Raw genomic sequence first — 14865 nt, 5'->3', positions numbered from 1 at the left:
CCCATAATTGGGAGAATTCCCCTCCTTGTTACCCTACTATATTGTACACACTTCTCTCTCCTGGTACCTCTAATCTTTTAATTGGGTTTTGTTTCTTCTTTCTAAACTGTCTGTGTCTTATTCCTCTTTGATCCATGCTCCTAACACTGTGATCTGTTCTCCTAACAGTGTATTGATTCTTCTTTTTTTTAAGGCGTTTTTTAAATCTCATGACAAGATTCACTAGAAGTCAAACTACTCCCTACAATAGAATTTTTATCTGCCATGGACTGGACAGATATTAATAATGTTATCTTCAGATTCATCTGACTGAAAAAGTTATGAAAGAATTGCATCTCAGAAAAACCCCTAACAGCAGCACATCCTTTGTCAAGATGGTGCCTTGTTGCTATTAGACTGAATTGAAATCCACATCAATGGAAATAATTTAATCAGCTACAGGGCTTCTGGATTCTAGCAAAGAAGAGAATGTAGGATTCCCTCAGAGGTTGTGAAATTGGCAGCAAAATATTTGATATTCACTAAGGATACAAAACCACCTGCTAAAAATCGCTCTCTGTAATTGGAAGGACAAATTTCCTGGACATTTTGGCATGTTCTAGCACATACAGCAGGTGTAGTAGAAAGAACAAAGGCGCTGGTATACAAGAAACCTGGTTTTGAATCCCAGGCCTCTGTTTACCAGTTGTGCAACCTTTGAGATGGTCCATAATCCCTCCAAGCCTCTGATTTATCTATAAGATGTTAAAAGTGATACTTAACTTGTGCCATTGTTCTAAGTACTTAAAATTATATAAAGTTCCTGGAAAATTTCATTGAACAATAGAACTCTTATTATTTTTATAAGATTTATCATTGTTGTTTTTATTTATGGTATACACCTAGTCAAATGCATTGGAAACAATTTAAGGCATATTAAGGCTAATTTGGTAGCTACTCTTGGCAATATATTTTACTTTGCACAAAATCAAAAGTCTCCCAAGTTTTATTTTCCTTTAACTATTCCTAGGACTTATAATTCAGTTCCTCTGAGAAGGAAATTTTAGGCCAAAAGAGATTCTCCAGGATCATATGTCAACAGTAGAAAAACCTGTCACTTACCAAGCACTGAGCAAGTGTGAGGTACAGTAAAAAATGCTTTACCTGCATTATTTAATTTAATCCTTACAATGCTCATTTAAGGTAGGGGCTGCTGCAAAAGAAGAAAACAAAGCTTTGGAGAGGCTAAACAACCTGCCCAAGCTCATACAGTAAGATTCAAGCTGGAATTCAAAGTCGCATCTCTAGGGCCCTTGCTCTTTAATTACCACTCAAAACTATTTTCCAGTTGATCCAAAACCTCTGTTCTCCAGTCCTGCTGGCTCACCAGAGGACAATGCAGCATTTGCATTTTCTTAATGGTAAAACCAATGGTGAAACCAACATGAACCAGAAAAGAAAATGCTTTAACATCAGGAAACCACATCATTTTAAAGGTGCTACAAATTAATGTTTCTAATAAAGCAGGGGCAACCAATATTGGTAGAGATTAGCAATCCTAATAGAATTAGCTTTTCCTCCAAATGCTTAGCTCTGTTTTTCACTACTGCTCACAAGGGTTCTCCTGACAGAGCTGTCTCTGCATGTTTACCAAGGGGGAAGCAGGGCCCACTTCTACTCAGACACCCTCAGAGTGAATCACCCTCAGAGTTAGTGAAGCTCTCTTCATCATCAGGACTCTTCCCACTTGTTGCTTCAGCTTAATGAATAAGAAACTTAAAGGAGAAGATACAGGGGATGAGGATTGAAGGAAAAATAACAGATTTTAAGATCCATCCATGGAGAAGACATTTCTAAATGCATTTGGGGAAAGGAAATCAATAGTTTAACCTGACACTTACATAATGAATTGAAACATTATCTTCCCCTCACAATGTCTAAAACTGAAGAATGATTCTGTAGTCCTTATTAAAAGTAAATATGTGGAGTCTAAAAATAAAATGATACAAAATCTATTCACAAACCCAAAACAGACTCACGGACATAGAAAACAAACTATGGTAATCAAAGGGGAAAGGGCGGGAGGGATAAATTAGGGGTTGGGGATTAACAGACACACATTACTATATATAAAGTAGATAAACAACAAGGGCCTACTGTATAGCACAGGGAACTATATTCAATTTCTTGTAATAACATATAATGGAAAGGAATCTGAAAAAAACTACATATGTATGTATATGTATAACTGAATCACTTTGCTGTATACTTGAAACTAAAATTGTAAATCAACTACGCTTTAGTAAAAATTTCTTTTAAAAATAGTAAATACAAACATCACTCTTAAAAGGCTATATCAAGACCAAAAAAGGCTTTAATTGGCCTTTTCTTGGGTCAAGAAAAGAATGTTGGTTTTAATTCTGTAATTTTTGAGTGTGTTTATGTCTAAGTGATATGAAATGTAGTTTTAAGATTTCGACTTAAAAAACTTCTTGAGGAACAATCACTATGATGATCACTTGCAACTAATCAGAGCTGTTTAAAGCCATTAATTCCAACACAATTTCTATGTTTCTTGTCATAATTCAGGTTGCCCCTAAATTCCCACCTAGCACAGAAAAGCTGTGTGTGTGTCTGGAAGAGAAAAAAATGATTTCAAGTTTTATAGGCTTTGTTTGGCTTTAGTCAATTTTTTTTCCTAGTGGCTCATCTAAAATAAAATAAGAAGAGTGGTACAAGAAAATTAGAAAATTCACCGAATGTTCCATTATTAAAACATCCCAAGTCAGGGGTCGATATTTTTGGTTTCCTAAATGTCAAAAGATCCTGTTAAAATCACTTATAGATTACAGCATAAGAATGGAAGGAACTAATCTACCTAATGCATTTTCCCTGAAAAATAAAGACTGACATGTATGTTTAATAAGGTATAAATCAATAGCATTCAATCATTTTATATATTTTCAAACTAGGCAGACTGCTACTTTCCTGATTAAGAAATACAAAAGGACACTTGCCCTACCCCACAAAAAATCAAGGAGATGAGATAAACCAGACCACCCCACACAGCTGTACATTTTGTGCACTACTTAAACACACCTGACCAAGTGGGTAAAATCGTTTAGAAATCTAAGCTTTATTTGCTTAACTGGACACCGTGGCTCTCCAGAAGAGGCTCTCTGCAGGGTGAAGCATGTCAAAAAGAACACATATGCCCAGTGACTGACTTTTCCTAATTTATCCATCCAGGGGGAGCACGTTTTCTAATTTGTAAAAGGCCTAGTAGAGGCTGGTTGTGGCCTGGTGAAAAGACCACATTCTTCATGGTATGCATTTTATTTGCTTAAGTTTAGAATTGCTTATGCTCAACTTCTTACATGGTTCATTCATTCAACAGCTATTTATCGAGTCCCTTGTCTGTGCCAGACACTGATATACCCAGGAACAAACCATAGCACACCTGACCACAAGAAGCTTTTAGTCAAGGGACATGGAGACAAGTAACCAAAGATAACAATGCACAGTTACTTTTTGGTTTCTATGGGATCATATTCCTAAAATTATCATGACTGTCAAAACTGAAGCTGGCATAATTAAGATCTGGTAGAAAATATAGGATCTGGAAGGAATTCATTTCCAAAGCAAACCAGATTCCCCCATGTTAAAAAACCTGCCTCAACAGCAAACACTCCTCTGGACTAATTTTATACAATTATTCAGAAAACATCGCTGCATCCTGTGATCTGGAACACTGCAAAATTTCCTCCCAATTCCACAATTTGTGGATTCTCTAGTTCTAATACAAACTCCACCTTTTATTAGTGTATGAACTGGTCAGGATCTGTGCCTCAGTTCCTCACTTGTTTAATATGTCACGATAGTACATTTACCTTAAAAAATTGTTCTGAGGATTAAATGAGATAAATCATATAAAGTGACTAGTACATAATAAATATTCTACATTTTCTGCATTTATTTTAAAGTTTGTCAGTCGAATATTGTGAGGAAGTTTGAACTGAATGGATGGTTTTTGGTTTTGGTTTTTGGAGGGATTTCTTATATTGTCCCTTGCTGTTACATTTTCCCATTTTCATAAGTTTCAATAAAATTTTTATTTACCTCATGAGCCTTTCACAAGTATCATGGTAGTTGAGGACTGATTTTCTGACTTGAAAGAGCAGAGAATAACAGTAAAAATATTGATTCTGAAGCCATACATGCCTGAGTTCAAACTCAGACACTCCTCAATTTGAATGCATCTGACATCAGGATCATCTTAGAATTACTGTGCATATATGAAGCTATATTTCCTTCTCTCTCTGAAAAGCTATTGTTAAACCATTTGTTTTTGTTTTGAGTTTTTTGTGTTTGGGGCTTTCTTTGCATTGTCTTGTTTTACTTTTATAAACTTTCATGTCTTAACATTTAGGAAACAGTAACTTGTGTAATGATAAGCAATTTATATAAACTCCTTAAGTCGCTGTTTCTTCATCCGTAAGACTATTTTACTCATAAACCTGTTCCTTAAAGTTGATATGAAAAGTAAATGAAATAGTGTATATTACAGTGCCTGGCATAGTGCCTGGCACGTATTGAATGATTTATACATGTTAGCCATTAATAATTTGTATCCCCATTTTGCACTGAAAGGATGAAATATAAATAGATTCCCTTTCTCTTCAGTAAACCATAAAGTAGCTCCCAGAAGGGTCTATTGGGGGAGTCATTATCAGTGTCTTTTTTAAGGGAAACACATTAGAAGATCAGAGATCTCCAGTTTTGGCACTTATATGTTAAGTAGAGGATTGCTTTACTGTGGTGGCTATTTTGATAGGATGAGTAGAGTTCAAAGAAATTTGCAGATCAGCCCCTTGGAAATCATCTGTGGAAATCATTTTGGGGGAAGTGACTTCTGTTACTGAGACCTGAGGGACGAGCAGGAGTTACTGTGGCAAGCACAGGGGAAAGAGGTCTGCAAGGACATGCCAAGTCCTGAAGGTGAGAAAGAGCAGATGTGTTAGAGACTAATCAATGCTGTTCATAAAGCTTTACTGTATTTACACAACACATTCCATAATTGACCGTAAGTAATGAATGCAATTGTTTCAAAATCAGGGGATCATTCTTAAATCATAAAACTTTAGATTTTGGAAGAACCTAGAGATCAAATTAAAGCCTTTTCTTTTTGAGATAAAGAAACCAAAGTTTAGAGATGAATGAAAGGGAAGAGAGAAGAGAGCTAACATGAAGGGCATCTATTATGTGTCAGACCAATGACATTATGCACATATAATAGATAAGGAGGCTGAGACATAAAGATTTAAATAACTCACTCAAAGCCATAGCTGAAACAAGAGTAGAGCCAGAATTCAAATCCAGATCTACAATCCTCCAGGTTCTAGGATCATTTTCACTATACCCCCTGGAACTTGCATGAATCTATTCACATGTGAATTTATTTTCACAAAAACATTGTAATAGTTTACTTGTGTATTTATTTCTAAACTAGTCTGTAAGCTTCTTGAGAATCCTTTTCTATTTGTAACCACATTTCCTGGAAGATAGATGAGTCCAATAAGCTATCAGATAATGTATGTATGTATGTATGTGTGGATGGATGGATGGATGGATGGATGGAAGGAATTTGAGAGATTTCTTGGATGGATTTGTCCAAGGGCCTATCCAATTATCTTTCAAGCATATTTTGATATTCTTAAGCATATTTCTAAGTCTAATTAGTCACATACATTTTAAAAAGTCTCTAAGAAATGTACCATAATTTAAAATTTAACAAATAATAAGCTGCATGGTTCTGAATAAAGTAATAAGTGGCAGATTTGTGAATAGAAGCCCTACATAGTAAGTTCCTTGCAGACACAGCCCATGGCCAATTCATCCTTTTGCCCCTAACATCTAGCCTCTGAGCATATTTGGCAAGCATATACTGAAAGTCTAATCAGTCAACAGTTCTGATTAGAGTCATGCATGATTGGCTCTTTAAATAACAGAAACAGTCCAATTCTGAAAATAACATTTTCTGGTGGACAAATAATTCTAGACTGATCCTTAAAGGAAGAGGAGGGCTACTGTTTTACCATACAAAAGACCCATAATTACTACCTTCATAGTGAGATTCCAATGATGCTATTGGATGTCAAATTAAATGTTGTTTATGGGCAGAAATGACATGAATATATCTAACCTCTGGTACATACAGGGCACCAACTAGTCAGAACAGACACCATGACCCAGCAGAAGAATGCCTCAGTAGGTAAGGACAGATACCAGTGTAAATAACCAGTCAAATGCATAGTGTAGGACATGAACAACAGCCCTGCTCATAAGTCCTTGGAGATGAGGAGCAGAGATATGGTTAATGAGGAACACAGAGAGATCGATCAGAGGAAAGAGGGCCACAGATCTAGACTACAATGTGAGGACTTGTTTTGAGGAACAGGATACAGCACAATTTCTAGCATTTAAGCGCATAATCCATATGTCTTGTAGCAAGGCACAAGGGTTACTAAAAAGGCCGAGCAAAGATCAGATGCTTGCATATTTTGTGCTGGATAACCTAAATGTTGACCTCAGAGGTGCTGACAAAGGATGGGAGTGGTCCAAAGGTCTCCAGGGTTAAATCAAACTTGTAGGATGAGATTACTTGGCTTAGCAGTGGGGAAAGGAGAAAACCACTCGGACTCTGAAAACAATGTCATGTGTTTGCAGGGACGGCGTCCTTTCTTCTTTCCTCCTTTTGTTTTGTTTCTGTCTGAATTAGCTAGAATCAGTTTCTGTTCCTTGCAATCAAAGAATAATTGTTACATAAGATGTTGTGCCTTATTCCTGGCACAATCCCTATTAATTCTACCTAAGTTCATTAGCTCTTTGAAGAACCAAGTGCTTACTCTTTAGGTATTTCCTCAGGTGTTCATGTGATTGTGGATTTAGCTCTAAAATATTTCAATGCAAGATACTGGACAAGAACTACCTGAGCAGGATTTAGCAACATAAGTAACAGACTTTTTTCCCCATGGCTTTACATTGAAGAGACCATCGTCTGTTACTGACCACTGCCAAGTTCTAACACTCCACAGTCCTATCCTTTGGTTCAAGCTGCTTTTCTCCCAGAAATGCCCTTCCTACCATCTTCACCTGTAGAAAATATATTTATCCCCAAAAGACTGATTTAAACATCAGCTCTGCAAAGCCTTCCCTATTTCCCAAGATAGAACTAATCGCTCCACATCTGTGATTCCTGGCAATGTCACCTCTGTTGGAGCAGTGCCCTGATGTGCCTTGAACTGCAGATAATTGGATTCCTCAAAGAATTCATCTTAGGTTACAGGGCTACAACAAATGTTAAAAGTTATATTTATGACTCATTGGTATAAAAATGAGTAAGTTAATATTATACAGTAGAAGTTTCTTTGACCCCCAAAATTCATTTCTTTCTTCCAATTTCAAAAGAAAACAAAAGATTTTCATGGACCTTTAAAAGCAGAGTGGACCCTTGGCACTGCACACACTTTGTCCAATGAGTAAGTTGTCCTTGTGTGCCTATGCTCTCATTTCAGCATTTTTCTCACTTACACAATCCATAGCCTAAAGGACTTCTTCGAAGAACAGGTTAGTTTCAGAATGTGGGATAGAACCTGTGGATGAAGAAAGTCACTTGCCATATCAGTAAACAAAGGATGCTCCATCAGCCACTGCAGCCATCAGGGCTGTGCACCCAGAGGGGATTCAGGATGGAGAAGAGCAGGATTCTGGCCCTGGATAGTTAAGATGCACATCAAAGGAATGGTTTCAATGAACTCAAACTATTATAGCTCCTCAAACAAACAAAAAAAGTGCTAAATTCATTAACATAAGATATCTGCTTTTCTTTACTTAATCTTAATCTTTACAGTAATCTTTTGATGTTCTGACTACCTGGTTTTTGTTGCAAAAACTCCTTTATAACCTGATTCCTCCCTTACCTCTTTGGAGCAGTTCCTCAGAGCTGTCTGAGAGGCTGTCTTCCTGTCTTTAGTCCCAGAAAGTCAGTTGAATAAAACGTAATTCTCAACTTTAAGGTTAAGCGCTTTTTTTTTTTTTCATTTGGCAAACCAAACTTAGGTAAAGGTAAAATGACTGAAGAATGCTTCAAGCGGGTTCTCTTAAAGGAGGCTTAATTGAATGATTCAAATATATAATGATTCTTTTTAAGAAGATTTTAAACTTATTGACAGTTTGCTAATTAAAAATTTCTCCAAAGAAATTTTTTTAAGATAGAACTGTTAGGTAGTTAGATAAGTAGGGGCACCAGGCAATTACATGGAGGAGAGGGAGGATGGTCCAGAAGATGGCATTATGCCGGCCTCCAGCATAAAGGGGCTTTACTTCTAAATGAGTGCCAGGAAAAATACTCGTTAGAACACGACAGCCACGACTGCAAGGTAGCAGAAAGGACCTAACTGGACATGACCAATGTTCACTGCATTATAATTAACAGTGCAGTTTAGGCACCCACTATGGTTTTTTTCTGTGCACACCATGGGTAAAGACATGTGCAAAGGGGCCAAACATGACTAAGCATTCCAGGGACAAGGGCTGTCAATCAAGAGACCACCTCTAAGCAAGGGTATAAGAGAAAGGGGAGACAAAAACCGCTGCTCTTCCTCCCTTGGATCATCCCACCTCTCGTTCTTGGGGATGTACTTTTCCTTTCTGTTTAAATAAATCCTTTAAAATATTTCGCTACACAACACACCGTCTCCCAAATATAAACTTGTCTTTTGGGTATGACAAGAACCGGGGTCTTTACCTTTTGGGGTAACAGAACTAGAGCTACTACAGGCATTTGCAGTCATTTGTTTTGTTTGGGGACATATCAATTTAGAGCAATATTTGACTTAATTTGAAATAAAATAACTATCCTTTGTATTAAGCTTCACAACTTATAAAGTACTTTCACACATATTACTCATTTAATCTGCACACCCAACCTGAAAGATTGCTATCCTTTATTTCTCCTTTGATAGGCAAGAAAAAAGAAGCCTCAGACAGGTTAAGTGACTTACCCAAGGTCACACAGCTGGTAGTGCAGTCTGGGACTCATGCCTAGTTTTTCTAATTCCAGAATCTCGTATTCTTTCCACTACATCATGCTACCTATAGAAAAAAAGCATCTATATGAACACTTGATTTAAAATATTGAGCTCATATTTCTAAGTAGATTATTGTTCTTTTAGAAAACCAATGGCATTTCTGGAGATGTAATTATGTCGTGGGTTCAGTTCTAAAACATTTTAACAAGAAGATGATTGACAAAGTTTATTTTCAATGGAAGTCAAAATTAGCTGGACAATACTTTGAACTTACATAAAATCTATGGACAACAAACTTTAGTCAAAATTATAATTAAATATGTCAGGAATATATAGATAAGCATATATTTTAAATTTCAAATTCCAAGCCTTTTCTCTTTGGGTTGTTAGATTTTCTTCCTTTCTCTTCTCAGTCACTTAAGCCTCACCTTGGAGGTAGACTTCCTTCAAACTTTCTTTTGGTAAACAATCTAAAACAGACTTAACTGTGAGAGTTTTCTTTTATAAACTCCTTTGCTCCTGAAAGGGATAATTTCCTCACAAAGGAAACAAACGGAAGGAAGGAAATGGCATTGAGCAAGTCTGATATTGAAAAAAGGCAAAATTCTGTAATGCATGAAGGCTAACTCACACATTATCTAGAAAAAAAATTAAGGCTATCAGAATTAGTCAGCACGGAAATTCATTCTTCACAAGAAAACTGAGCAAAACAAAGAATGAGATTTTAGAGACTTCAGAAGGACGTGCTGACCCAATGCCATACAATACACAAATTGACTCTTTCAAGCTTAAATTCAGTAGTAGCTTCACAGTTCTAGGAACTAGTCTGGCTGAAAAGAAATTATATTAAGCCAGGTTTGCAAGGTCAGGAAGTGAATAATTGATTGATTGAATGTGAACATGTCATTTTGATTACCCACAGAAGAAAGGTCGGGAAATAGTTACAAGATTATTCAGGAATGCATTTCTTTTTTTTTTAAACATTTTTTATTGATTTATAATCATTTTACAATGTTGTGTCAAATTCCAGTGTTCAGCACAATTTTTCAGTCATTCATGGACATATACACACTCATTGTCACATTTTTTTCTCTGTGAGTTATCATAACATTTTGTGTATATTTCCCTGTGCTATACAGTGTAATCTTGTTTATCTATTCTACAGTTTTGAAATCCCAGTCTATCCCTTCCCACCCTCCACCCCCCTGGCAACCACAAGTCTGTATTCTCTGTCCATGAGTCTATTTCTGTCCTGTATTTATGCTTTGTTTTTTGTTTGTTTGTTTTTGTTTTTGTTTTTTAGATTTCACATATGAGCGATCTCATATGGTGTTTTTCTTTCTCTTTCTGGCTTACTTCACTTAGAATGACATTCTCCAGGAGCATCCATGTTGCTGCAAATGGCATTATGTTGTCAGTTTTTATGACTGAGTAGTATTCCATTGTATAAATATACCACCTCTTCTTTATCCAGTCACCTGTTGATGGACATTTAGGCTGTTTCCATGTTTTGGCTATTGTAAATAGTGCTGCTATGAACATTGGGGTGCAGGTGTCATCCTGAAGTAGGGTTCATTCTGGATACAAGCCCAGGAGTGGGATTCCTGGGTCATAGGGTAAGTCTATTCCTAGTCTTTTGAGGAATCTCCACACTGTTTTCCACAGTGGCTGCACCAAACTGCATTCCCACCAGCAGTGTAGGAGGGTTCCCCTTTCTCCACAGCCTCTCCAGCATTTGTCATTTTTGGATTTTTGAATGACGGCCATTCTGACTGGTGTGAGGTGATACCTCATTGTAGTTTTGATTTGCATTTCTCTGATAATTAGTGACATTGAGCATTTTTTCATGTGCCTTTTGATCATTTGTATGTCTTCCTTGGAGAATTGCTTGTTTAGGTCTTCTGCCCATTTTTGGATTGGGTTGTTTGGTTGTTTCTTATTAAGTTGTATGAGCTGCTTATATATTCTGGAGATCAAGCCTTTGTTGGTTTCATATGCAAAAATTTTCTCCCATTCCATAGGTTGTCTTCTTGTTTTACTTCTGGTTTCCTTTGCTGTGCAGAAAGGAATGCATTTCTGAAGTTTAAAAATATCTGTGTATAATTTTACTCTGAAATAAAAGTCAAATTATTTCACAAATGTCTTGATTTTACATGTCTTACCACATGTTATTCTCTTCATTTGTGAAATGATTACAAATAATTATACTGTAAGTTTTTAAAATACACAACCCAATTTCATTTTACATTCTACATTCCTCAACTTTCATTAGAAAAAATCCAAGTAAAATGTTCTGTTTCAGACTGATATTGAACCTAGTGCTTATACTTTGCCCAAGCCTACAGGTAGAAAGTAATTGAACTAAGCTGTTGGTAGAGAAAAAAATTCCAGGGCAGAAATCAAACAAGCAGTACAGTACCACTAAATTGCACTGAAAAGGGAAAGTGTTTCTATACACGTAGCCACACTGTGGTAGATTGTTTTGAAAGATGGCCACCAGCAATTCCTCTTATAACTATATGTGCATGTGTCTCTTCCCTTCAAGAAGGGGAAGCTGTTTCCCTTCTTCTGGGCTCTGGCCTGGACTTGTGATTAATTTTTAACCTATAGGATGCAGCAGAAGAGACAGACACTGTGAGAGTTCTGAGCTGAGTCTTTAAGAAATGTGGTAGCATCCACTTTTGCTCTCTTGAAAACCAGCTGTCATGCTTTAAGGAAGACAGTCCCTACTGCTGGAGGAAGAGATGCACAAGGAGGAGAAGCAAGGTGCTCCAGACACCCAGCCCACCCAGCTGAGGCACCAGACATGTGAGTGAGGACTTTTCCATGCTCCAGACCCAGCTCAGCCACCATGTAACTACAGCCATGTGACCTCACCTGACACCACATGGACCAGAAGAGTTGCCAGCCAATCCATAAGCAAAATAACAAATTATTGTTTTAAGCCACTAACTTTTAAGATGGTTAGTTACACAGCAATAGACAACTAAAATCCACTACAAAATAAAAGGAAAAATAATGAATGGCTTGAGAGTAGTAGTGAATTTAAAATGAACTTTTAAAAAAAGCAATAGGAAGTAATAAATGCTAGGATAGACAGGAAAAGAATGGTAATAGAAAATAGCAAAGAAAAACAAGGAATGAGTCTGGCAGACCTGGTGATTTAACATCTAAGGTCATTTAAAACAAAGAAAAGGCAACAAAAAAAATCTTGAAAGTAAAAAGAAAAATAATTGTTCTGATAAAAAGAAAATTAGGTCACTTTTAGTAATAGTAAAAGAGCTTACTAGATGCACAAGGTTTAAACAAAAAAACCTCTTTGGGGAAATCAGGAGGCTACCAAGGTAGCCGATACTTTAAAAGCCAAAATACCAGAGAGAAGAGAAGCTCGTTGATTGAACCCAACATTCCGCAGGACTGTTCCCCCTGGAGGAATTTGGTAACTCCTAAGCTATTTAAGACAGAGAGAGTAAGAAATCAAGCAGAAGGCTAGAATCCTAAACCAAGCTTTAAATAGTCTCACTGCTGAAAAATTAGTCTGGTGTCCTCCAAGAAATAAGATCACTAGTAAATTTCTCACACCTCCAGTTACAAATCCAGAAGGATCATATTCTAAGAATAAACGTAAAACCAAAACAGACAAAAACCCTACCAAGGACTGAAACCTATCTTTGATTCAGCTCAGCCCCCGGGAGGACTGAGATTTTTCCTTAATTTAATTGCCAATGAAAAGGGGGAAAATCCTTTTTGGAAGAAGATAATATCCATAAAAGCTTCAAATTATCTCTACAATTTTTAAAAAACAATGTCTGATACTCAATTTAAAAAACTACTAGGCATGCCTATAAAGGACCAAATATCTACATTGAATAAAAGGAAATACAGACAATAGAAAAATCAATAAAAGAATACACAGACAATGGAATCAGACCTACAGGTGATCCAGATATTATAGTTATTATATGCAGTATTTTAAATTGTTATAAATATATCCAAGACAATACATAACAAGATGGATAATTTCGCTAGAGAACTGAAATCTGTAAGAAATAATTAAATTTAAATAGAAATTCTGTAAGTGATACTACAATAATAAAATAACACCAATTAGACATATCAGAAGAAAGAACTAGAAACTGGAGGAAAGGTCTATAGAATATATCTACTGAAGCATGGAAAGAAAAAAATATTTACACACGCAGTAATGGGCACAAGTATATAGGACATAATGAAACAACCTAACATAATCATAAGTACACTAGAAAAAAGTGATGAGAGAGAAAGAGAGAGAGAGAAGAAGGGGAAATGGTGAGAGGGAGGGATGTAGAAGTAATATATGAAGAGAAACTGGCTGAGAAATGTTCAAAATTGATAAAAGACAAAAGTCAGACATTTAACAAACTCCATGAATCTCAAGCAGAACAAGAAAGTACCGAAGTACATTCTACTTAAAACCAAGGACAAAAGAAAAACCTTTGAAGGACACAGCAAAATAATCAGCTCCCTCAAAGAAACAACAAAATAGACTGACTTTACAACAGAGTTGATGAAAATCAGGTGACATGGAATGATCTATTTGTCAGGATTCTCAGAAAAACAGAGCCATTAAGATACACTCACACACATATTATTAAGAGTTGGTCCATGAACTTAGAAAGGCTGAGAGGTCTCACAGTCTATAGTTGCAAGCTGGAGAACCAGAAAAGCCAATGGTGTATGTGAAATGCATTAAGGCAATTCTTAGAGGAAATTTTATAGCCTTAAATATATATTTAGATTAAAAAGACTCAAATCAGTGATATACATATCAATACCAAGAATTCAGAAAAGTAGCAAAAATAAGGAAAAAAAGAAAATATTTAAATAAAGACAAATTAATAAAATGTTTTAAAAAGTCAACTATTTGTAAAAATTATATTTGTGAACCTCTAGCACAACTAATTAAGAAAATGATAAAAAAAAAGTAACAAATAATCACTACAGGAATGAAAATGGGGACATCAATACAAATGGTAGAGTCATTAATAAGATAATGAGAAGATACTATTAACAACCTTTTGCCAATGAATTTGAAAATTTAGATGAAGTGACCAAATCCTAGAGAAACACAATATACCAAAACTGATTCAAGAAGAAATAGAATAAAAAAATAGTTCCATAGGTATTAAAGACATTGAATCCAAAATTAAGAACCTTACCAAGGAAGAAACAAAAACAAAAATACATCCAGATTCAAACAGCCTAACAAGTAAAGTTTAAAAAGAAATAGCACCAAGCTTATACAGACTCTTCCAGAGAATCAAAAAAAGAGGGAGCAAGTAGCAACTTACTTATGAAGGCATTGTAACTTTCATACCAAAACCTAACAAAAATATTGTAAGAAAAAACTACAGGTGAATCTTTCTCAAAAATCGAGATGTAATAGTCTTAAAGTATTAACCAATATATAAAAAGTATTATACATCATGACCAAGTCAGATTTTTTTCCTAGTTATTCAAAGGTGGTTTCACATTTGAAAACTAATAAATGCAATTTACTATATTACAGAACAAAGATGAGAAAAAATATTATAGTAGTTTCAGGAAAAATATTTAATGATTTGCAATATCCATTTATGATTTAAATAAATAGTAATTTTAGAAAAACTCAATAAGCCAAAAATAGAAGGCTTGAATCTAGGCTGGTCTTTGTGATTTTCTTGACCAGTAGAAGATGGTGACATTCTGGGACTACTAGGCTTGATCATTAGAAGCCTCGAAATTTCTACCCAAGCTTTTCTGAACACTGCCATCTAAA

At 35.8% G+C, this 14865-nt stretch overlaps 1 long non-coding RNA gene across 2 annotated transcripts in view; it reads right to left on the bottom strand.

Annotated features, from left to right (window-relative positions):
- Positions 1-14865, bottom strand: part of LOC107034171 (uncharacterized) — a 127969-nt gene that overhangs the window by 27942 nt on the left and 85162 nt on the right. The window contains exon 4 of one of the 2 annotated variants that reach the window (XR_012080060.1): positions 9042-9132. This is a non-coding gene — a long non-coding RNA (uncharacterized lncRNA). Of the gene's footprint in view, positions 1-9041; positions 9133-10542; positions 11123-14865 lie in introns of those variants that run through there. The other variant, XR_012080058.1, reaches the window with a different exon arrangement.

Source organism: Vicugna pacos, chromosome 14 (assembly GCF_048564905.1).
Source record: "Vicugna pacos chromosome 14, VicPac4, whole genome shotgun sequence".
Taxonomy (NCBI): domain Eukaryota; kingdom Metazoa; phylum Chordata; class Mammalia; order Artiodactyla; family Camelidae; genus Vicugna; species Vicugna pacos.
This window is presented reverse-complemented; position numbering and strand designations above follow the sequence as displayed.